At 40.9% G+C, this 22,555-nt stretch overlaps 1 long non-coding RNA gene across 2 annotated transcripts; it reads right to left on the bottom strand.

Moving 5' to 3' along the window:
* Nucleotides 1-1,368: 1,368 nt before the first annotated feature.
* On the bottom strand, nt 1,369-20,509 carry LOC116959765. Of its 2 annotated transcripts, XR_004406036.2 has the most exons (5): nt 20,368-20,509; nt 17,277-17,431; nt 6,844-6,926; nt 2,089-2,472; nt 1,369-1,706 (listed from the first exon to the last, which is right to left on the bottom strand). It is a non-coding gene; the product is annotated as an uncharacterized LOC116959765 (long non-coding RNA). The 2 variants fall into 2 exon arrangements; XR_006165061.1 differs by lacking the exon at nt 6,844-6,926 and having other exon boundaries at nt 1,369-2,472.
* Nucleotides 20,510-22,555: the final 2,046 nt, after the last annotated feature.

Genomic DNA, 22,555 nt, shown 5'->3' with positions numbered 1-22,555 from the left:
CCAGTTGAGTTTGGAATGTCTCCAAGGATGGAGACTCCACAACCTCTCTGGGCAACCTGTGCCAGTGTTTGATCACCCTCATAGTAAAAAAGTATCTTCTTCTGTTAAGATGGAATTTAGTGTGTTTCAATTTGTGCCCATTGTCTCTTGTCCTGTCTCTGGGCACTACTGAGAAGAGTCAGCCTCCCTCTTCATTCCCTCCCAGCAGATATTTGTACATATAGATAAGATCCCCCTGCACCTCCTTTTCTCTAGGCTGAACAGTTTCACCTCTCCCAGCCTCTCCTCCTACAAAAGAGGCTCCAATTCCTTAATCATCTTTATGGCACTGTGCTGGTTGGAGTCTCTCCAGTAAGTCCATATCTCTCTTGTATTTGTGTCGTGTTTTGAGCTCAGAGGGCAACTGAGGACCACACAGCCATTCACTCACCCTTTCCCCACCACCGCTGGTAAGGAGAAAATGAAGCAAAAGGTTCTGGAATTGAGATAAAGTCAGGGACAGGTGGTTCACCCATTATGGTCACAGGCAAAAGACAGACTCATTAGGGGAAGAAAAAACCCATCACTTTTATTCAAACGCTAATAAAAACATCACTTACAGTGTTGTTACAAAAGGGGTGTAACCCACTGTTACTGGGGGTGTAACTGGGGGTTACAGTCAGTTCACTGCTACTTCCTCCTCAGGAGGTAGGGTAAACCCTGCATATTCCTCCCCTGTTCCATGTGGCTCCCGCCTCATGGGAGACAGTCCTCCATGAACCTTCTCTGGTGTGAGACCTCTCCACAGGCTGCAGCTGTTCCCATGCTGATCCGGCGTGGGTCACCCCCATGCGTTGCAGTCCTCCCAGAGCCGAACTTCACCAGCGGGGGCTGCTTCTCTCCTCAGAGTCCTGGCCTCCTTTAAGTGCAGATGCCTGCTCCAATGTGGGCTCCTCCACAGGCCGCAGGTCAGCCTCTGCTTCATCGCAGACCTCCGTGGGTGGTGGTGAGGGCACCCTGCTGTCTCACCACAGGATACAGGGGGTCTCTGCTTCGGCGCACCTCCCTGCCTTCCTCCTCCTTCCTTCTATTGACCTCAGTGTTCGCACAGGTGTCTCTCATAACTCCTCACACATCCTAACCCCTTCTCAGGTTCCTCTTCTTAAATACGTTCTCACAGAGGTGCAGTCACCGTCGTTAATTGGTTTGGCCTTGATGCAGATGTGAGCCCAACTTGGAGCCAGGGGAGCTTTCGAGAAGATTCTCACAGGCGCCACTGCTGTAGCCCGCTCCCCTGCTACCAAAAACCCTGCCACACAAACCCAGCACAACTGGGGAGCCCAGAACTGGACACAGTACTCCAGGTGTGGCTTCACCAGCATTGAGCAGAGGGGAAAGATCACCACCCTTGACCAATGCTCCTCCTAATGCAGCCCAGGATGCTGTTGGCATGCTGCTTTCTGGGCGCAGAGGTGCGTGCCTGCAGTCCCAGCTACCTGGGAGGCTAAGTCCACCAGATCACTTGAGCCCAGGAGTCATGGGCTGCAGTGTGCTATGCCAAGCACATGCCCACACTGAGGCCAGCATCAGTACAGTGATCCTCAGGGAGCTCAGGGTCACCAAGCTGCCTAAGGAGGAGTGAAGCAGGCTAGGCTGGAAATGGAGAGAGTCAAAATTCATTGCAATAGATGAAGAAGATGAGAAAGTTTTAGATGTGAATTGTAAACCTAGAAGGGAATTAAGTTGTCTTAAATGTGCTATATTTTGAAAATATTTAATGATAATTTGACATTTTTTTAAATGAGGAGGGACCTTTATCACATGTTCAGTTAACTAAATAGTAGCTATTCTTTTTCTAAATTAGTTTTCTAAGCTTTAACTCCTAGGTTAGAACAGGATGTATTACCCTACCTACCTTGCCACTGACACTAAGGGAGCATAGGCAAGATGCTTGATGCTCAGGTAATAGAGCCAGGTGAGACAACTCCCTGATCTTCTGCCTCACACACCCACATACACATACACACACAAACGCACAGTGGTTTGGCAATGTAATTAGCACTGAATCAAGCACATTTGTCAAGCACATACCTCTTTCCAAGCACATACCTCTTCCCAAGCCGGCACAGATGGGCAGCGATATACCATCGCTGTGGCTGTACTTGCTCAAGGTAAGACGAGGCACTGCTTCATGTAATTCTGTACTGTTGGGGTGACAGTGAAAACAGTGCGCTTTGGGGCACTGTCGTTGTTTCCCACAGGCGTACCACACTGGTCAGGAAACTCTTCCAGTTGCTTTTCTGGGTTGTTGGGATCAGCTCTGGTTAAGACACTCAGGTTGCAGAATGGGCTGAACAGCAAACTGCATGTCTCATCAGACCTTCACTTCACCAGTGAATATTTGCCATGCTTCACTGCCAGCTACACAGACCGCTTTTGCATCTAGGATGGAGTCTGCTTTTGGGGCATGTCTACCAGGACCAACATCGACTCCTGGAATGTAGACATAGACATGTCTGAGAAAGCAAGCAGCAAGTTATGGTTGTTTTCAAGCCTCTTCTGAGGCAAGAGGAGGCCTCAGGGGTACATCTCAAAGTGTAAAACAGTGACCAGATTAAAGGAGATTTAAAGCACAGATTAAAGGAGCCCTTGTTAGAGTACACATTAGAAGAAGTAGGACAACTAGAACATTTTCTCAGGATGTGCTCAGAACCACACAGGAATCTTTTCAAAGAGCAGTGGCTTATGACTAAAAGAGACAGTTTAAAGTGTTTTTGGACATCATATGTCTCTCATCTTTACCACAGGTTTATCCTTGCATGGGCAAAGAATCCAATTCCAGCACAAGGGGTGTTTAATTTCATATTAAACAATGCTATTTAAATGTTGGCAGTTTGAAGCAATGGTGCAATGCTAGATTTTTATGCTCTGACTTGTATGACCCCTCTTCTCCACCCATTTTGTGTTGACAGCCCATTTGGGTTAACCTGCACATATTGGCTGGGTAGAAGCACAACCTCTGGTCGAATAATACTACTGGTTCCAGTGCTTATTTTTCCAAGCAAGCCTCCTGCCTCCAGTCAGGCTACTTCCATTGATAAAGACCATTCCTGTAGTAAAGGAATATACTATTAGATTTTTTTTGTATTTGTAACTGACAAGTAGATGGCCTTTTAGCTGGCAATATCCCTAAAGTGTATGCAGCTATATGACTAGAATAAGATTTACTTGAAGAAACTTAAACATTCATGCTGATCTCTCCTTAAAACTTGAATGTCAGAGTTCCTTATCTCTGAAATATCTATCTCCCACTGATTCCAGTGAAATAAATACTAATTACCCTTCGAGAATTTGAACCTGGAGCATCACAGAAGGCAAAACATAACTCATAGAAATGCATAATAGAAAAATAATTATGATACTATAAAAATAACTTGTAGTGCTTTTGTCATGAATATTCTGCACTTAGATGTTTCCTTTAAAAGGATTTACAAGATTTACACATCTGGTTCTACAATGTTTTAGAATTCAAATCTGAGATAGACCATGTCCTTTAAATTGCAACAACCACCTGAATTTAGTTTAAATCGGTTTAGTTTACAAGAATGAGTATGATTTTTTCAACAGGCTCTATTTTCTCCTGGATGTACTTGATAATATAAGCTACAGAATCACTCAGTTGTTCCTATAAAAGATTATATACTTCTGCAAAGTTCTAAAAGCAGGCTCTCAAATCAGCTTATTGCAGTACCTGTTAGAGACAACAGGCTATATTGTCTGTTATTAGGAACAAGATATGTATCAAGCTTTGATGTTAACTGCCACCTGTGGAAAACATGAAAAGAAACTGGCAATAGCCAGCATTTAACTCTGTATGACAGGAAATGCAAGCTATGAGGCCAGTCAAAAAATCTAGCTGATTTTGGCTCAATAAGTCAAATTTTCATTTTTAGGCACAAACCACTGTAAACAGCCAGTTTATATCTGCAGACAGACGTTGGAACTATCCAGTTGCCTAGATGACACATAGAATTTTTGGTGTGCTGTTGAGTGAGATGCTTTTAGATGTACTGAAACTGGATATCCTTACTTTGGGTTCAATAGAACATAACAGCTTTTCAGGTGCCTTGTGGTCTCACTTTGTGAAATTAAAGCATTCAGGTAGCTTTCCATGCTCTTCTTCATCATTATATATTGTATCACTTATCAACCTACTCAAGGCTATGCATCCTTGGAAAGACTGCTATGTCTCATATTCCTCATTATCTCTCCAGGCCACCCAGGTAAATTTTAGATGGTAAATCTGAGCTGTCCATTCAGAGCTGGACCCAAGTCCATCTTTCCCTGGGCTTGGCCTATGCTTTTAGAGTGAAAATTACTGTAGTGCCATCTAGTGCTACTCTGCTGGTCCTTGCATTCATTGTATAGCATTCCAAGGACACTGCTCTGGATTCATTACTTCTAACTCGAAACACTCTGAAATCTTGAAAGTGCAATGAACTTCCTCAGGAACATTCCCCGCTCCCCCATTTTTTCTTAGGCAAGTCATAATATAGATTATATACATTTCTATAACAGACCTTCCAGCGATGCATTAAAATTGGCTCTGAGCAGCGCGACTGTGTAGAATGGGGAAGGAACTGGAGATTATCTTACAAAGAGCATGTGTTCCCGTATCTTCAGAATGTGCAACTTTTAAAAATAGGAATGCAGAAGTTGCTCAGGAAAGTATGCCTAAAGAAAAGGCCTAATGCCTTCCAGTATGGTCTGTGTGGCTTTGGGGCTGGGGAGCACCAGCAAGGAGAAGGGAGGTATCCTTGTTTGCAAAGATGATTTTGAAGCACCAAGCCCAGCCCAAATGGTGAAGAAACTATTATTTTCCCTGTACATATGGAGTTCTATCTCTGTGGAAAAAGCCACAGGAATTACCAGACCCCAGGAGATGAAAAAGACTTCCAAGGCTTTCTGTGCAATTCTGTTAACTACAATGTACCTGGTTCATGTAGCAATTGTCCCTGTTAACTCACCCAGGCCTCCTGCGTTCCCAGACTAGGAGCCCTAGAGGACTTTCGTACAGACATGAAACAGCTGCCCTAAAAGTAACTGTAGTTGAAAACCAGTTACCCAACTGGCAGCTTCTGACTTTCTGCAGCCTGAAGCAAGGCAGTGTGCCTTAAGACACCCAAGGCAGTATTTTGGAAGTATTTTTAAAATATTACTACAAAGACAGTCCTAGTGAGAAACCAATGGGAAATAAGCACTTAGGGGCTTGTGAAAATCCTGCTGGGTTCCTGTCTACATCTACAGAAGCTTTTAAATATGACCTCAAGACACCCTGTGGTCAAGTAAACCTGCTTTGCTAAATGTGACACTGATTTTATGTGCTGTGGTACAATGTGACCTGTGTGATTAAAAGTAGCTGCTGTCGCCAGATGTTCCACGTGTCTCCCTAGGCTGCTTATTTAAAGTGCTGGCAGCATCTACCACCAAGCAGTCCAGCAACCAGTGGGCCAAATGACTATTTCTGATTTCTTGAAGAGCTATAATGTCAAAGCATTTATCTGCAGTAGTTTGAGGCCATGCCCATGATAAGAACTGAGGGGGTGAATAATTTCAGGTACATAACAGGTTCCATTTAGAGCAATAAAGTGTATTCTATGATTTCTTTCATCTCACAATCATTGTAGTTCAAGAGCTATACTGGGCTTGCTCTTGAAAAATCCTACTGACACTCCCAGCATTCTCATTTTCATCGCACCTTCAATACAGACCTAAAATTAGACTCTGTTCCTGAAATGAATACATTGCCCTTCAATATGCAAGCTACAAACTGAACAATAAGTTCTTGTCTTATATACTTGGTGTTGAATTAGCTTGAGGTAAGATAGGAAGATTTACTTTTTGCAACATCTAAGGTCAAAAAGTAAATAATGGAAACTGTTTTCTGTGCAGTCTGCTTGAAAGTTATAACAATTTATTTGCTAACAGAGCAAATTTTGCCTGGTAAAAGAACTATAGGTAAGACAGTGAAATAAGTAAGAGAGGTAATATTATAGAACTCTAAATAAACATATATCAATAATTTAACCTATCATACAAATCTTGAAGCATTATCGCTATTTTCTTTTAAACTTAGGAATAGGCACAAACTTCCACATACTTGATTAAAATGTCTAGACCTTATCTTATTTGAGTGTATTCATGTCTGCTTAATAAGCAGAACAGTGCCAACAATTTTATGGAAAGCCCCACTTTTTTTTCCTCTGGAATGTCTCCAAACAAGTCACACTCTTAAAAAAAAAAATAATTTGGCCCTCATCCTGCAAAGGCTTGTGTATATGTCAAGTTTTAAAAGCTGTGAAGAGCCTCATTGATTTAAATGGAGCTACTCACAAAGTAAAATGTTAAGCATCTGCACAAATTTCACCAGGTTTAAAATTTCTGTTTGGAATACATTTATGCGTTCTTAACCTTCATTTGAAAGGGCCCCTACTGCCCACTGCTCAGTTTTTGTGTATCCAACACTTTCTGTAGCTGTTCTAGTATTACTCCAGCCTGAACTTCCTGGAACATTTCACAGGATCTGATAAACTTTGCAAGAGGAAACTGGAAGTAGGAAACCTACTTATTCTATACGTGTTGCAGATCAAGAGTGAAATATATAATCCTTTGAACAGTATTAATCGACAGTAAGTTAGAGACAGATATAAGAATTTGATCTAATAAAAACTGTCTAAAATCCACTCAGCAGGAGTAAGGATGTTCCCCCGTGAATGCCAATAACTTTAATTTTTAAAAGAAGTTTCTAGCACTGCTCCTGAAAATAAAATTCAAATGTGATTTGAGAATGACATAGTACAGTACCATTTTCCTGAGTCTGCAGAAGATAATTCCAGAGTCTCCGCTGCTGCCCAACACCTTCTCAAATTGCAAAGGAGTGAAAAAACCTGATGTGAGAAGACACTTTTCAGATTTTGCCATGTGAGTCCTACAGAATGACAGCAAACCTAACGTATTCCTGAAGGCTTTGAGGTGACTGTATAAGCTATTTCAGAGGCATTCACTGTCTATCTTGGATAGTGCTCAAGTTAGAGAACTGAAAGCAATGATTTATAATTACCATCTGACTGCCACCCATTTGGAACATATCACAGGAACTGTGGGAAAGACTGATACAGTTTAATTTAGGGACATTCTTACTGAATTTTACTTTCCACTCTATGTTAGCTCTGATAAGAGTCTCAATTTTAGGCCTGTGCTAAATATGCCTTAGCAGTAAAATATACCAAATGTGCAAGTGAGCTATCTAAATTTTACTCTTTTTTAAAGGTCAGGATTATATTGCCATTGTATCTAGAAAATATTTTACGCATTTCATGAGCACAACATATTAAACATAAAAGTGAGCTGATTGACAGTGTCACAGCTAAAGACAGTACACAACTGTCTCATTCTTTTAAATGTCAAATAGATGTTTCGCTCTGGAATACTTCAAGCTGGTTAAGATATTTAGACATAACAGGTGTAGATCAATTTTTCACTGTCAAGCAATAAACGTAACTTAAGAAACAATATAGAAACAGAAGACTTTAAATATAAATATTTCCTTCCCCTAGGAGTTGTACAGAGGATGTCAACTCATGTGACTTCCAAAGATTCAGTGACATCTGGCTTCACATTTTTACTACATATGTTGTGATACTTGTCTTATAAAGTTCTCCTCTGCAATACTGTTCCTACTGCTAAACCTTGGACCTGGCCGGCCCAGTTTCTGTCAGAAGGACTTTGGTCTCATCTGCTGTCTTTCGCATCTTTTTTTTTTTTTTTTTTTTTTCATTTTGCTGCTTTTACTCTCAGGACAGAACTGGTGTAATCTGTCCCTTCCTTCCTGGATGATCCCGAGCATAGTATCAAGCAACACAGTAGGGAACCAACCACTGCTTCAATGCAAATCCTTTCCAAAGAGCAGGTACCCGTGTGAATAAATCATCTCTCTTCACTCAGCCTGATGAATGAAGATAACTAACCACTGACTTCTGTATTAAGCATGTCTTTTTGTATGCAAGAGTCACATAATGGGTGCATGTGCATGAAGGGAGACATCAAAACATACTGTTACAAAAGATATTGGTGTAGAATGTCAGAGAGTGATGTGGGGAGGCACTGGGGTTTAAGAAGGTGAAGAAAGGAAGGAGAAAATGTGTGTGAAGGAGCCTGGAGAGTGTGCGAGTGAAAACCAGATGGGCAGGAAGACTAAAGAGTGGGTGAATAAACTGAAGGAGAAGCAGCAAACAACAGCAGTGGGCCAGACAAATGGAGGCTGGTGCGAAAATAGCAGACACCCAGATTTTGGAGTTCAGGGCATGGATGTGTCCAGGAGGATAAGGCCCTTCCCAGCTGCTGCTGTGCATCTCTTTAGACAATGGGAGAAAGAAGGGTGTTTGAAGGCTATGGCTTTTACTCCCTGATCTCAGCCTTAAGAGGCTGCTTTGAGGAAGAATAATATTTTAAATTGCTGAGGGAGAGAGAAAGGAACAACAAGGGAGAGGGAGATAGGAGTCGAGCCTCAAGGTGACTTGTGATTTTACTTCAGGTTGCTTGCCAACACATATTTTACTTATTTTTCTGGTTACTATTGGATAATATAAAGACGTGTGTCAAGTTGTGACCTGTTAAAGGTGTTCAGAAGGCTTTCATTCCCTAGAGGGGAAAAGATTTTGCTACTCTCCAGGTTAAATATTTAATATGGCCACAAGCTGTCTGTGAGTGCAGTGGAGGATCCAGCTGGAGCAGAGTGGAGTGGAGGTAGTCTCTGATAAAGAGAGGTGAGAGCAAACTGGAAACTGAGCTGTGCAGAAGCCTGTAAGTGTGAATGTCATCTGTAGCCTAACATCACATTGAAATAAAATACATTCATAGTGAACTCTTCCAGCCTTAAGAAAGATTTGGATGCCTTGATGCCCTACAGCATGGCAACTGAGTGCCTAGGGTCCTCTCCCCCGGTGAGCAGGAGGCTGTCTGACCTGCGTGGACTGGCACAGCACAGGGGCACAGGAGTTCAGGAGCTCTGCTAAGCACCTGAGACCTCGACTATGGCTAGCTTGGATGGCAGCAGGAAGCCCCTTTCAAACCCTCTCTCTCAACCCAGGTATCTTCTTTATCCCTTATCCCACCAGCTTTAACAGTGAAGAGAAAATTGGGGAATGCTCCCTGGATGCTGCCACTAAGCTTCTGGGGCTTACGCCTCCAGAGCAAGGGTGCTGCAGCACCTGTGTCCCTCGGGCATGGGGCCCTCCGTCAGCTCTCGCTACGACAGCAGGAGGCTCCCAGAGTCAGCACGGCGAAGCAGCTCTGCTGGCCAGCCTGTGGAGCAAGGGCAGGAGGGAGGGAGTTACTCTACCCTTCTCTGCTCCCTGTTGTCAAGTAATAGTGCATGGGCAAGTCGGCTTTCATAACTCACTACAGATGATCTGATATTTAGTAAGAATTGCCGGTTTTGCTTTGAAAAGAACTGACATGTTGCAGGATTGTCAGCTCTGGAGCCAATCTCTTGCAAAGAGTATCCCATTTCGCATTGCTAACACACCCATCTCTCAATGGCACTGTTTCCTATCCTCTCCATTTAACAGTCAGATTCATTTTCATTCTTTATTACCATTCCTTTAGTTTTACACAGTTCACTGCTGTAAACTTCAAATAATCTCCATCTGGAATATCACTTTGTCTCTCCTTTTTCATATTACTGGGAACTCATTTAGTTCTGTCAATGTTTCAGTTTAACTCTGCCTTCAATATTTTTTTTTTTTTTTTTTTATTTTGGTGGTGAGTTGTTGGAAGATTGTTAGCTGAGTTTCTGGGTGGATTGCATTAGCTTCTCCTTCTAATCTAAAAGTGCCAAATGCTAAAAGTTAACAGGTTGTGTCACAGCAGAAATTTCTCAATTTTTTCAACAACCAGGAATAATGCTTATAATGAACTTCTTTTTTGTCCTCCTAATGCTTGCAGTATACTTGTGATGGACACTATAAAGATTGCCAGTTTAGATATGAACTTTTGCAGCTGTTCAGTTGTGTTCCCAAATCTCTGTAACTCCTTCTTGGTAGTGGAGTGCCTTTTTCACCCCTTTCCATGATTATGTAGTTTCATATCTCAGTAAATCTAAAAATTATTTTTAGTTAATAGCAATAATGTGGACTTCTATATAACTTTACTTGTCTTTCTGTAAGATTGTTTTCATTCTATTATTCTTTTCCCTTTTATCCCTACAAACATAAGAAGTGTGTTAGAACAGACTTACCTATTTACCAAAGTGGTTGATTAATATCAGCTAAATACTTGTTCTCTTTATGATTTCTGCACACGCAGAGAAGAAAGCAATAAGCTCATTCAGGACCAGGCTTTGTCCTCATTTTCAGCGGAGTAAATCCAGAGATGTCTGCTGACTGCTCTGGAGTTGTGGTTGAGGTATCTCAGTTCAAGTGAGACCAAAATTTCTGCTTTAATATGTAGCCAGTAGTGCAGTTCTCTCATTGTCAGGAAGATGCTCATTCCTACTAGTGTTTAAACTATGTTTTTCAGAATGGTTACAGAGATGGTCATATCTTTCTTCAGCATGCTCTGAAATTGCTAATTTGATGCTTATCTACTGATAATTGATAATTCAGGGAATTTTTTTCCCTTCAAATTTGAATGCATTTGAAGTATCTTTGGCTTTCTTGGCCATCCTTTCACACAGTACAGAAATTATGGAGCTATTGCAGCAGATTGATACCTACTGTTGCAGCAATACAGCTTGCTCTGATCTGAGGGATTATCTGTATATCTCTCTTAACATTTTTCCCCCTCCTTGGGCCTAAAATTTGGCAGATTCATACTCTGCTCAGAGGGCTTTCTGTAATATGACCGAAAGGTGCTTTATGATGAAGTGAGCCAAGCAAAGGACTTAGAAATTATTCTTTTCCTTTTCTATTCATTTAACACTGCTGTGTGATTTGAGATTCTCTGGCAGGAAAAAAATACCCAGTTTGCTGATGTGAATTCTGTGATCTGAAGTAAATATTGTCAAAATCTAAAAGTTTGAAAAGGAGTTTTCACTCTCCTTGATTTTTCAATAGTCTACCCTTCCAACGCTGTAGATTCCATTCTGGGCTTCTGCCTGTAACTTAAAGAAATTCTGCCCCAATAAATGGAGCTTTCCTTCAGCAAGAGGGAGTCCAAGGGAATCCTTCCACTTTCCTATGCTTTTGCAAGTCACTCCACACAGGTAAGCTCCCTTCTTTTGGGGGCCCAGAACTCTTGGGCTCACCTTGAGGGCTGCAGGGATTGCAGAAGGCCAGCTTGTGCGCACCTTGGCATTTGCCATTTCAAAAGCCAGCCTGGCTATCTTTCTACTGGAAGTGGTGGGCTTGATTTGTGAAATCCAGCTGCCTCTATTATGTCAGAGTAAGACAAGATGATCTGTGATGACTTTTTATGGCTGCAGGGCTTATGAATAAATGAAGAGATGAAGAGTCATAAAGAAAGAGCCCATTTTCTTGGGGAGTCCTCTCACACATGAGGAACAGTAAATACGTTCATGTGCACAAGAAGCAAAGTTAGAGAGGCCTAAATGACCTTCAGATTATTATTTCCTAATATCTGCAAACCTTGCTTTGTACTTTTTTTAAGGTAAAGGTTTTCCATTGAATTAATCTGTAATTTGAACACACCTGACACCTCTATTGCTACATTTAAGAAATCTGAAAAGATTTATTATTTTTGTGTAGTAATTCCCTTCTGCTCCTGACAGAGTAGTATTGACACAGCACTGTAACAGCACTGACACTGTGGCTGCAGGATTCCCATGTGTCATTCATTCTGTTGCAACACATTTTTCTACCTCTGAAATTTACTTCAACTCTTATTGACTGATCTCATCAATATGCTACAATAGAAGGACACTGAAAAACAACTGCAGATTCTGGTGTGATATGTTGGCTTGATAGAAAGATGTACTCTTTTTGTAAGATATTTACTACAACTAATTAAATATGGTTTAGAAAACATATAAGTTGCATTATTGTTTTTAAAAATTGCAATGATTTCAAGAAAGTGTCTTTTTATAACTTCAAGGCTCTTAAGGAACATAAGTTTTCCATAAAATTATGCTTTATTTTTCAAAAAGAGTTGGTTTTACTCCAAATGCCAAAAGCTAAGACATTTGAGAATGCGAAAATCTTTTTCTATTTTCATTGGCAAAGAATTCCCATTTCTTATGATATATGATTTTACAGCTTTGTAAGGTGATATGAGCCACAATTATTGCTAACATTTATTTTGCTTTAGAGGAAAAATCAGCAGGGAAGAATACAGGGCTTTGCAATAGAGTAGAGAGCATTATAAGTACATTAATTATCCTGGCACTTTTAATATTTCTTCAGATAAATTTGTCTTAGTGTTACAGCTCCATTACAGTTAAACACCAGTCAGCTTTTCAGTCTTCTAACATGATTTTTAGGATTTAGAATGGCATCATATGAAATTGTCTCTCAGCCCACTGTATATTTTTGTAATAAAGCTTGTTGCTTAGATAATTGTTTACCTTGTCTGTTCTTAATCATCTCCCTTTCATTTAAAAAAAAACCCAAAACATTATTTGAACTAATGTCTGCTTAATCATTCTTTTTAGATGTACAGATCCCTGAGAATGACTTAGTGGCAACATTTCAAGGGGACCATTGTTGCATATGCACAAAGCTTGCCTCCCATGTATTGTTCAATCCATTTGTGCAATGTGCTGATGCGGTGCATGCTCCATCCCTCCTCTCCTTGCCTGTCTACACAATTAACAGAAGGCTCTTGGTCATGCACTAACAGCAACCACCAAGGCAGTTTTTGCATGCACCCACATGAGCAGGTGCATTTGCGCTCTTTGAGCATCTGGCCTTTATGGTCACATAGAGCAAATTCCACCTTGGAGAGATATGGATCTAGAGCAAAGCTATGGATAAATTAGGAAGGCCCCAGAAAAACAGGAGACTAGAGGCCTAGATCTCACGTCCTTGAAATTTATTCCACAGATTCCAGCGAAGTCAGTCATTCTTAATGATTCAAAAGGGTCCAAAACAAAGCTCTGAGTTTACGGAAGTTTGCCTACTTCTGAAGTAAACAATTCTGCCTGTCTCCAAATACCTATTGTCCTGCCCTGCATGACCTGTTGTTCCCTCACTCCTCCTGCTCCCCCTCTCTTCCTTCAGTAGATCTTTCAATTTTGCCCCGGTCCTTCTCTCTCTAGGCCTGTTTACCTCTTTCCCTGCAGGAGAGAAGGAACTTTTTGAGAGAGGAAGAATGCATACATGTGTTAAAAAAAGACAAGTCTCGTCATAAGGAAGCTATTCAATACCGTATTTATGCACAATATTCCACTGCAGTTTCAAATTCCAAGTTAGAGGAGAACCCCACTAGTTTGATGTAGCATGCGTGATTTGAGGCACAAGTAAACAAATCCCAGACTTGCTACTTCTGTCATCTTTCCTTTGTACATTGCTGTGTGAATCAGTGAATAGGATGTGAAAGTCAGTTAAGTGACTCACAGAGTAAGCTTCCAGAAAAGTGAAGGTTGCAGAATTAGCTCCTCCTGGATATACCCAAGGCTTCGAAACTTGCCCTCAAACCCACTCATTTGCCAAAATGCCACAAGTTGCCCATGGTGCATGCCCACATGAGCATGGCACTGCAGTCACCCTTTCCTAATCCACAAACCTTTCCCTGCATCTGCTTTTCCTTCAGTCTGGACGTCTGAGTGAGCAAATCTTGCAATGACTTGCCTTTACAGATCCACTCTTGGTGTAGGGGATTCCTGTTGAGCTCACAGAAGTTACAGAGTACAAAGTAAGAGAGGTATGTGGGATTGCTGGTGCACCAGGTTCACTTCAGCCTGGAGCTACTGGAAAAACTGAGGTTTCCAGTGTAGACCAGTGGAGCAAGACACAGTGTGCTGTGCTTGAACAGGTATAACAAGCTGAAGACCCTGACAAGTTAAAGCCCAACATCTTATTTTGGTATTTCTAATGACAAGTATTCAAAATTCATGACGCAGCACCCCAAAATCGTAAGTTGGGGGGGTTTTTGCTAACATTTTTAGGGTTTTAGAATTCAACATTTTTCTTTGCCATTACACATAACATGATTCTAGGACTTAGATCTGAGAACTCCTCATCATCCTGCTGTTGTAGATACATAGCAAAATTATGTGCTTCTAGAGCAATCATTAAGATTTCAGATTATTTCCATTTTATTTCCTTTCACTTCTTTCATGAAATTGCTTGAGTCACATGGCATGAAGCATATTTAAATAATTTCTGTAAAGAAACCCATAAATGTAGAAAACTGCAATGAAACATGCAAGTCATATAACCAGTACATTCTCCTTATCACACAATGGCTTGAGTTCTCACAAGAATCTACTCACATTTAAACAGTGACGGTCTTTGGTGCTGCTGAAATCTCATAAATTCTGAGTCAAAGTACCCCCCCAGCCTTTGACTGCATGAAAACAGTCAGGTGACATAAAAACTGGCACTTTTCACTGTGGTTTACATACAGATTACAGACACACTATATACTTACAGCTTCTCATTGCATGTGACAGCTCATGACCTTCTGGGTTTCCTTTCATGTGCAAAAACATGAAGGGTTTATAGTTCTCCTAATGATCCATTTAACTAAGACAAAGGAAACCTTTTTATTCTATACAGAAAATACGAGCTTCAAACTTCAAAGGTATCCCATTTTCCCAGCTACACAGACATCTTGGAAGTGCTCAGGACAGATCTGAGCTAGGGATCTACGTCATGTTAGATGACCTAGGTTGTTCAAGACATCTGTACTGGGCTGGCAGGTATGGTAAGGACTTACAGGAAATCTAAGCCCTTTTGCAGCAGCAGCTACACTAGATGCTTCTGATTAGGCAACTGAATCACCTAATGTCTAACATTCAAAGCTGCATCTAAACAGGATAGTTGACGAAAGCCAACACATACACTGTGGTGCCCAACAACTCGTATGTCTGTATATGCAAGCAATCATTTTTAGAAGAGTTGTCGATTTTGTGCACATGCATTTCAGGGACTGTGCCTTGTTCAGGAGCCAGTGTTGATTAGTTGCCTCTCTGTCCTTTACATTTTTCCCATTAATCGTTCATGAAATCTTGCAAAGATGACAGAAGGCACAAACAGGAGTCAGAGACTGAGGTAACTCACATACCATACCACTGAGCTGGCACCAGAACTGGTATGTAGCTGAACAGGATTACTCAGGAGACACAAGCAGCAACGCAGGAGTAGTAAGTCCTTAGATGAGATTCTCATTTCTTCCCTGTGATGTCCCATGCCAGTGGGCCTGGTGCTTAGTATGGTCATGAAGATGAAAGAGAAGTAGCTGCTCAGCCAGTCTTTGACAGGGTTCTGCAGCAAGTTACCACATGCCTCTAAAGAAGGCTTCTTTGCCCAGTTGTGGATACCATGGCAGGATGTTATAGAATTACAGCTATAGGATCCACCATAGAGGAAACCATTTACCCCTGCAGAAGCAGCTGGAACTTCTTAAAGATCTTCCTTAAACCTAATACTCAGGGTGAAAGGACTGAGAAGGTTACGTGCAGGATGACCTACAGCCTCTCCACTTCTTGCATCTGAGACCAAGCTGAGAGTTACAAGCACCTCCATCCAGATGGAGGATGGAGGAGGAGTCATTGTAGTCCCTGCTGCTCAGCAAGGCAGGCTCTGTCCCTCCTCTGGGACTGCTAGGGGAAACACTGCCTCCTACCCATGTCACTCCTTGCTGAGAATTCCTGTCTTTATTCAAAACAGTAGCAAAACTCCTTTTGACTTAGCAGAACAAAAGTTTCATCCTTGGAGAAACCAAGGAATAGCTTTGCATTTCCAGTCTGCGTAGCTCTTATCCCAACCAACTGGAAAACACTCCAGTACCTCAGTGGTTCAGCAGCGGGCGCTCTTGAAATGGTGATGGAATTGGCCAGAATCTGATCTATTAAAGCTGGAATGTTACTCCTGAACTTTGAAAATATCCCTCTCGGTCCTAACTAATTTTGCCAGCTGTAATCTTGTTGAGCAGACAACTTGAAATAAAACACATATAAAGTAATATGCAACTACAATCAACCCTTTGTAATACTCCTGTATTATTTTTTTTCACTCATGAACATTCAGGTTGCCTGTACAGTCCACATACCTATCCTAAAGTGCTAAATTCACTGAATGCAAACACTTGCCAAACAATCTAGGGGTATGAGGGGTGGAGGGTAATGCTACAGACATCTGTGGTTGTGATAACAGGAGTTAAGTACTTTGCTCTGACTTCAGTTTCCTGATGACAAGAGTGGAAAAGAATTACCATTTTCCCAACTGAATTCTGAGTTTATTGTCTTGCAAACATTCCTTGCAGATGACAGAAAGAGAAGAAAGTATCATACCAGATGTACGTCTAGCTCTTCCACTATTTATCTCTCCTGCCAATTTGGAAATCTGTCTATTTCGTTTATTAAATATTACAGCTTACTAATTAAAATACCATACAGCAGGACTGGAAGAACCACACACTTAACTACTATGTTATACTCCTTTGTTCAGCTCTTATCTGACAAGATCAATATTTAAAGAGTGTAGGCACATATAACCTTCAAGACACAATGTGGCAATCAACTGATGTCTATTTAGTATCAGCTGTAAAATCTGCAGGATGACTGACAATTATAAACACCTTAGAAAGTGAGGTATAAGATCCCTTTTAATACTGGATTCTGATATCTATACTCTGTGCTGGAGGCATGGTCTCTCTAGCAGGAGCCATGCAAGCAAATAAATGGGAGCATACGAAATGTTTTATTCTTAATGCTCCATTGCGTCTTCCTTTTACCAAAGGACAGTCACCATTAGTAACCTTCTCCCCCCTGTTCTGTTTCTGCATCAGACAGAAAAAAATAATTACTGTCTTTCAAATATCTGGGTAGCTTCAGAACTTCTTAAGCACTTCACAGTAAAGTGCAGACTCCTGCCCTTGTGGTCCCTACATAGCACAATTCAGTGAGGAACGTATCTTTCATAAACCTTACATTCTGTATTCATCTGTTCTTTAAAAATATATGTGATACAAACATTCAGATAGGTTCGCTGCATTTAGTTTTTACTGGCTGTTTACTGAGACAAGGCATTACATTGATTAACTCCCATGCCATGCCATTAGCTGTGTATGATACAATACATAGTACAGGTGCACACTTCTGAATTGGCTCAGATTACCTCTATTCTGATGAGAATGAGTGCAGTGATCCAAGATGGAGGTGAGAAACGCACGGAGGAAGGCAGCACGGTCCTTGTCCAAGGCAGATACTCACAGGTTGGTAGCCAAGTCCACTGCAATTTGCACATCCAGAGGCAGCCAAAGAATGCAAGCTCTAGGGGAAAAAAAAATATAAAGGTAGGCATATCGCTAAATTGATGGGAAAGGTCATATATATCTGTCACTTCATCTGAGCAAATGCAGGTTTTCCTGAATTTTGACAGCACTAACAAGACTTAACAAGAGACCTATAGCTGGAAGGGATTTCCTGGTATCATTTGCTCCATTCTCCAGCACCAACATAGAATGACATATTTCAAGCTATTCCTGACAGATGCTTGTTTTTTAACAGCTTCCAGTGAAGGTGATTCCACTATGACTGCAAGCAGCATCCCCTCCTTGCCCTTCTAACTAGAAATTTTTTCTAATTGCTCATCCAAATCTCTCATTACAAATTAAGGTAATTACTTCTTTAACTTTGTACCTGCACTGGACATAGCCAACAGTTGAATTAACTTCATGACAATTAAAAACATACTCAGCAGACTGCTATATTTCCCCTTCCCTCAGTTTCCTCTGTTTTTTCAGCCTAACTTCCTTCTGTCCTTTCTCAGAGCTCAGGATTTCTGAACTGCCTGTCATCTCCATTGCTTTTCTCTCAGCTCTCTCCAGCTTTTCATTCTTTTAAAAACAGTGCTGAAAACTGGACTCTCTATTCCAGCTGTGAAAGAAAAACTCTGTGCCAAACAGACCCCCAAAATTATCTTATTTGGCTTATGTATGGCCCTATTATTAACACTTCCCAGAACATCATTTGTCTGTCTTGCAATCCTGCCATGTAACTGACTCACGTTCAGCTTGTGACCCATGTAACCTCAGGTTCTCCTCTGCAGAAAGGACTGCAGCAAGCAAGCCCTGTAAAAAAGTTTTGAGCTGACTCTGAGGGACAGACAAGGGTAGATGACGTCGCATTGTGACACCTGTGAGAAAAGAGAGCCTCAGGGCCTATAGCCACCAGCCACAACCAGACTAGATACAGCTCAAGTAGAGCCCTGTCTATTAGTTTGCACAGAGACCTGGGTGCAATCAGTCCCAGAGGAAGGCTTGATCCTGCCACTGGTTTTATGAGTAGATCCTTGCATTCATCAGATCATTTAATACACCAAAAACAGACTGAAACAAATATAAATGGAGTGCACAGGCAGAGGACAGTAGGGAACAGAGATGTTAAGCACATGCAGGTCAGTTTATGTACTTACAGGGCATGGGTCTCAAGACTGTCATGCCTATTACCTTCACCCTCAGTATGCTGAATAAAGAACAGAGAGGGGAATTCACACCACTAATGGTCTTCAGGTGTCTTCTCACCTTGCTTCTACCTCCAACTTAGTAGAGGATTCATCCCACCTAAATGATCTAAAACTGGCATTGTGTCTAAGCCCCTTTTGGTCTCCTGTGCAGTCCGGGAAAGGAAGAACTACCTTCTGAGCTCTGGATTCAACCCATTCCAAAATAAATGTCTTAGAGACAAGGCATGAATCACCTCCCGAACATGCTCTCTCCATTGACCAGTGAGGGAGTGACCAGGACAGCCTTATGCCAGGTGTTCAACTCTTCAACAGCCATGGAAAGGCAATCACAATTATTTCCTCAATGATGGGCCAAGCTCTCTAGTCCCGCTGATTACTTTTCCAGGAAAGCACTCGTAATTTCTTCCATGCATAGCCAAATTCAGTGTATGTATGAGAATCCATAAAGTTTAATTTAAACGCTGAATATCCTCTCTGTTCTCTGTCTTCCACACATCCTTTGCCTCAAGCTCTAGTTATCTATAGCAGATTGTCTTTTCTCAGCTATTCCTGGCAATACCTCAGTAACCAGCAGCTGTGTCACATCCATGGAGTCACAAGAAAAAGACAAAGCTATCAGTTAAAAATGATATCTCCTCTCCCTGGCTTTCATTCGGCTTGGCATAAACTGGCAAAGGGATGTTGTTTTTTTTTGCCTGACCACGTTTCTCATAGCACGTAGAAGGAAGCGCAATTTGCTATCACAGCAATTTTCCCTTTTCACACTTGACTAACCACACTGTACATTTCACATAGATCTTTGCACTCAGCTGCTGCAAGTAATGGTCCCGAGGTACCAGAAATCAGAGACTACACTGTCTCAGTTTTGTTAGAGGCCATAGGATTCTATGCTAAAACTATACATGCTTTACTGATCTTATTAAAACAAATGTTTTGGTAGCAAACTCATTAAATGCAAAATGTTGACAGAAAAAGCTTTGCTGGTAGATTTTTGCAGAGTAGCACATGTAACACATACAGTGCATGTATATGTAATTTTGGTTCTGTTTCTGCAGAATTTCATGCAAGAACTGGAAGGTCAATGTCATTCCCTAGAAAGAGGGATAATCAGCAACTAAATTTGGGATGCAGAGGGCTGCTGTTATGGTTGGGTCAGAAGCTGCCACTAATTTAGAACAAGAGCAGAAAATAATTTTCTCCATCCAACCTGCGCTTGAAAATTTATCTAACAACAATCTTATTTGCATGAAAAGTACTGTACATTTGCCACTAGTGGATACACAAATGTCGATTTCTGACACTGAACTGGTCTATTAGTTCCAGTGTAACATCATGGGAGAGACAAGAGATTGGAAATCACGAGCTTGGAAAGTCTGTTCCATTTTCCTGGTCTAGTATATTTGTATTTTGTACCTGGAAAGCATAATTGTGTGAAATAAATCAGGTGATGGTTCAGAGCACCATTAGCTTTTATTATGGCTGAAACCTCTTTGTAGTGACATTCTGTGCTCAGTGGCCTGGAGTTGGTCTACATTTTCAAACACTAGATGGTGCCAAGGGTCCACACATAAAGAAAAGTTGACATTAAAAGAAATGTTCCGTTTAATGGCAATACTGGCAAAGTTTGGTCTCTGTATAGTTCTGTGAATTAGTTCAAAATCTGTTGCTAAAAACGTCTCATTACCCAGGAGGTGACAGAAGAAAATTATGTACAAGATGGTAGTAACCCAAGTAAACTCACAGGTAATTTAGTGCTGGAGTCTACAGAGAGGACAGCAATTCAGAAGCGAAGTTTCAATACAGGGATGTTACCAGCATGGGTGGGTCCAGAGTAATCTAGTCCATAACCTTTCCTCTGACAGTGGCTGGTACAAAGTGCTTCAAAGAAACCTGAAAAAGTAATATGGCAAGCAGATAGTCAGAGTCCTACCCTCGGTCTTAGCCTAGTACTTGACACAGGTTGGCTTAAGCTCTATCATTTGAAACCAAACTTTGCAAAAAGGTGTTTCTAATTTAAAAATTGGTTGTTCTTGCTAGATATAAAAAACATAGTTGACCTGTTTTATAATTTAACTATGGGCACTAATTGCAAAATTAAAGAATGCAAACAAATGCAAACTGTATCCATGCCTATACAATAACAAAGATGATAAAAATCTTTAACTTTTTCTATATTTAGTGCTTTCTTGAATAGAAAATTTAGTATTTGCTCATCTGATAGTCTTACTGGTCTTACCATATGACCAAACTCTATGGAATAAGAAACAAATAACCACAACTTTAAATCAGAAATGCATAATATCCACTACATATTACTTTACAGCAATATTTGGAGAAAAAGCTTGTAGCCATTCTGGAAGACAGTATCATACTTTCCTGAGGTAGTTTGTATGAGACTATTATCTGTGAGATAATGGTATTGATAGTTTGCAAGAAGACCATTATTAAATTACTAGCAAAAAAGGACAGAAGGAGAAGGAATATTTTACACCTCATTAGCATTTATATTCTGATACTCTATTGTTTCAAGTTATTGATGCTGTTCTCTTTTCCCAGTCCATATTTTCCTGTTTGTACACAGTTGCAGTTCTGTGGGAAGAGGAATGTCTGTCTGCTGAGGATACGCAAGAGAGTGCAATTATCTCAGTCTTGGGGGAAGCACTCAGTTCATGTAGCTATTTGTCAGTACAGATTGTAGATCCTGGTCCTGTAGTCAGAAGGACTATCATAAGGAACCTCTCATAGATGTCAGTGTAGCTGGACAGAAAGTCTGTTTTCTCAGTGGAGAAGTAAGTATCGTTTCTCAAATCCTTCCAACCCAAGTCTTTAATAAGGATCCTTGGATCCACTCTTGATGCAAAATTGTTTCCTGGAAACTGGACTGTGATGTCTACACTGTGCTGTGTCTCTGTGTCTTTTGTGGCAGCATCATATATGTAAATATATCAAGTTACTTTTAGATGATTGTAGGCTTATTGGTAAGGCTTACAGAGTGAGGCCCAGTCCATAGGCAACAGAAACAATGTGATGTAGCCCAACATAAAGCAGACTGAGCAAACAGAAGGCACCATGTCTCTGTTGCTCGTACATCTTGCATTTACCAGAACTATGCTGCCTCAACAGACTTGTGTACAGAAGCTGTTGTGGGAGGGTTCATAGGACAGACAAACATGCCAAAGGGAAAACAAGAGTATACCCATGCCTAACTGATGGTGTTTAGAGATACAACAAAGATTAGAGGAGTTGTGAAGAATGAAGACAGGTCAATAATACAGAACAATCTGGGTGGCATGGTCAACTGGACACAAGCAGAAAATATAATCAAACATAAAGTTATAGACCTTGGATGAAGCATGCAGATCACATTCAGACAACAGGGGAAAGCTGGAAGATCTGTCCTGTGAAAATGTGACATTGGAAAGGATTTGGCAGTAAGGTGGATTGTCTGCTGAGCATTCAGCTTCTGATTTCTGTAGCCAAGAGCACTAAAGCAATCCATAAATGTATTTATAAATCAAAAGCGAAGGAGCCTATTTGACATTTGTGTGATTGATCTTGACTAAATTCAGTGTTGAGATACTGAGAAGGCTTAGAGATGACTTACAGTTGCCATTAAAAATTGGAAAACATTTTGTAGTGAAATATTTCAGGAATTTGTTTTGCTTTGCTTGTGAAACAAATGTAAATCCATAATCACCCGTGCAGTTCCTCTGCAGATTAGCATTACTTCACATGCCCACTGGGTGCACTGCCTCACTTTTCTAGTACGTGGGTAGACCAGGTTCCTAGGATGGGGTCATTTTCAATCTCATTTTGACACAGTTACATTTGCAAAGATAGGTTAAATATTCTTAAAGAAAGAGAGGGCCAGTGACAGAAGATTAATTTATGACCCATTCATTAGGGATCTAATGGAAATAAGGACTTTG

This window comes from Tyto alba, unplaced genomic scaffold, assembly GCF_018691265.1.
Source record: "Tyto alba isolate M040663 unplaced genomic scaffold, T.alba_DEE_v4.0 Super-Scaffold_16, whole genome shotgun sequence".
NCBI classification, from domain to species: Eukaryota; Metazoa; Chordata; class Aves; order Strigiformes; family Tytonidae; genus Tyto; species Tyto alba.
This window is presented reverse-complemented; position numbering and strand designations above follow the sequence as displayed.